General features: G+C 41.0%; 1 non-coding gene across 1 annotated transcript; it reads right to left on the bottom strand.

Moving 5' to 3' along the window:
- Positions 1 to 2617: 2617 nt before the first annotated feature.
- Positions 2618 to 2724, bottom strand: LOC143681775 (U6 spliceosomal RNA). Its single transcript, XR_013174835.1, has one exon. It is a non-coding gene; the product is annotated as a U6 spliceosomal RNA (small nuclear RNA).
- Positions 2725 to 3072: the final 348 nt, after the last annotated feature.

The following is a 3072-nucleotide window of genomic DNA, read 5'->3' as shown; positions in this document are numbered from 1 at the left end:
GTTTCTAACTCCTGCTGGTCTCTGTTACCAATGATATATTCCAAGCTGATTCTCAAATGTCGGTTCACATCAGTGGGACCTTACAGTATTTGTCCTTTAGTTTTGGGCTAGACTCACTCAGCATAATGTTCTCTAGGTCCATCCATGTTATTACATGCTTCATAAGTTTAGTCTGTCTTAAAGCTGCATAATATTCCATCGTAGGTATACGCCACAGTTTGTTTAGCCACTCGTCTGTTGATGAACATTTTGGCTGTTTCCATCTCTTTGCAATTGTAGATAATGCTGCTATAAACACTGGTGTGCAAATGTCCGTCTGTGTCTTTGTCCTTAAGTCCCTTGAGTAGATACCTAGCAGTGGTATTGCTGGGTCGTAATCCATTCTGCCATTCTATGTCTTTTGATTGGGAAATTCAGTCCATTAACTTTTAGTATTATTACTGTTTGGATAATATTTTCCTCTACCATTTTGGCTTTTGTATTATATATATCATATCTGATTTTCCTTCTTTCTACACTTTACTCCATACCTCTCTCTTCTGTCTTTTCATATCTGACTCTAGTGCTCCCTTTAGTATTTCTTGCAGAGCTGGTCTCTTGGTCACAAATTCTCTCAGTGACTTTTTGTCTATAAATGTTTTAATTTCTCCTTCATTTTTGAAGGACAATTTTGCTGGATATAGGAGTCTTGGTTGGCAGTTTTTCTCTTTTAGTAATTTAAATATATCATCCCACTGTCTTCTAGCTTCCATGGTTTCTGCTGAGAAATCTACACATAGTCTTATTGGGTTTCCCTTGTATGTGATGGATTGCTTCTCTCTCGCTGCTTTCAAGATCCTCTCTTTCTCTTTGACCTCTGACATTCTAACTAGTAAGTGTCTTGGAGAACGCCTATTTGGGTCTATTCTCTTTGGGGTGCGCTGCACTTCTTGGATCTGTAAATTTAGGTCTTTCATAAGAGTTGGGAAATTTTCAGTGATAATTTCTTCCATTAGTTTTTCTCCTCCTTTTCCCTTCTCTTCTCCTTCTGGGACACCCACAACACGTATATTTGTGCGCTTCATATTGTCATTCAGTTCCCTGATCCCCTGCTCAAGTTTTTCCATTCTTTTCCCTATAGTTTCTGTTTCTTTTTGGAATTCAGATGTTCCATCCTCCAGTTCACTAATTGTAGCTTCTGTCTCTTTAGATCTACCATTGTAGGTATCCATTGTTTTTTCCATTTTTTCTTCTTTGTCCTTCACTCCCATAAGTTCTGTGATTTGTTTTTTCAGATTTTCTATTTCTTCTTTTTGTTCAACCCATGTCTTCTTCATGTCCTCCCTCAATTTATTGATTTGGTTTTTGAAGAATTTTTCCATTTCTGTTCGTATATTCAGCATTAGTTGTCTCAGCTCCTGTATCTCATTTGAACTATTGGTTTGTTCCTTTGACTGGGCCATATCTTCAATTTTCCGAGCGTCATCCATTATTTTCTGCTGGTGTCTGGGCATTTGATCAGATTTCCCTGGGTGTGGGACCCAGCTGGTTGAAAGCTTTTTCTGTGAAATCTCTGGGCTCTGTTTTTCTTTTCCTGCCCAGTAGGTGGCGCTCGTGGCGCTCGTCTGTCTGCACGGCAGTCGGCCCGGGAAACCGCGCGTGGAGGTGGGGGTCGCTGGCCGCCGCGGCTTGGGAGAGTGCCGGTCCCAATTGCCCAGCTGGCCCGAAACGCCAAGCGTGATGGGAGGGCCCCGCTATCCAACGTTCCCAGTCAGACCGGGGAGCCACGTGCGTGGAGGGGACCCCAGTCGCCAGCCGACCCGGCCGGGAAAACGCGCGCCCCTCGGGTAGCTCACCGCAGCAGATTCTCCCTGCCCGTTCAGCTGTTCCAGAATGGGGTACGCTGTCTTTTTGGTCTCTGTCGTGACTCCGGGAGCTGTTTCGTATTGTTTCTGTTTCTTTAGTTGCTTTTCTGGAGGAGGAACTAAGACCCGCGTGTCTTACTAAGCCGCCATCTTCTCCGGAAGTCCTTCATTCTCGACAACCATTATTGAGGGATGGCCTAGACTAGGACGCGTAGCATGCTGAAGTCAACAGCAACGAATGAATCAGCAGGAGATGCCACTATGCTCCCTAATCAGATTTTTAGAGTGTTGTCTTCTGTTTAGTGTCACTGAGACATCGCGTTAGACAACTGATATTAGGGAAGGCTAGTCAAAGCTGTTTTCTAACACCCCCTTTCAAATTATATCATATCCTCCTCCTACAATAACATTACCATGTACCGTATTCTACCACCCCATACTCCATGGTTGAGATAGCTTTGGTGTGTGGTGAATGTACCTCTGGTACATAGGAGTATGAAAACATCTCCTAATTTTTAAATATTGCTGAGGACATTTTCACTTCTGTGTCCAAAACATTTTTGATAAAAGATTTACATGAAGCTTTTCCTTGAGCTCAAGTCCAGGCACAAGCTTATTTCTTTAATGTCTGGCTTGTTTTCTATTGATAGACAAGAAAATCTGTATACTTGGTTTCTGCTACTGACCCTAGAATCTAAGAAATTAAGAATTAAGTTTCTTGGTTAACCATTCATATATATTTTTTTTCTTTACTATTTTTTTCTTTTTTTAAAAAAAATATGAAATTCTTCACGAATTTGTGTGTCATCCTTGCGCAGGGGCCATGCTAATCTTCTCTGCATCATTCCAATTTTAGTATATATGCTGCCAAAGCAAGCACAATATGTGGTCTTTTTTTTTTTTTCACTTTGCATGGGCAGGCACCAGGAATCGAACCTGGGTCTCCAGCGTGGCAGGTGAGAACTCTGCCTCCTGAGTCAGCATGGCCCATCCTATTAGTACATTTTGAATTCTTTATTTTTTACTATGAATTTCATCTTCCCAATTTGTACTTTCCAATTTGTATTACTCTTATTTTGGGGACTATTTTGAGTGACTATGTTTTTATTATCTCTAAAAGCAATTTTGAAGCCATATTTGAAGAGAAAGTTTAGGAATAAATTAAAACATGACTTTACTTGAAGTAAGTAGAGATTTTTTCCATCTCCAAGGACCAGAAATATCTATC

This window comes from Tamandua tetradactyla, chromosome 4 (genome assembly GCF_023851605.1).
Source record: "Tamandua tetradactyla isolate mTamTet1 chromosome 4, mTamTet1.pri, whole genome shotgun sequence".
Classification (NCBI taxonomy): domain Eukaryota; kingdom Metazoa; phylum Chordata; class Mammalia; order Pilosa; family Myrmecophagidae; genus Tamandua; species Tamandua tetradactyla.
Note: the sequence above shows the minus strand (reverse complement) of the source record. Positions and strands in the feature narration are given on the sequence as shown.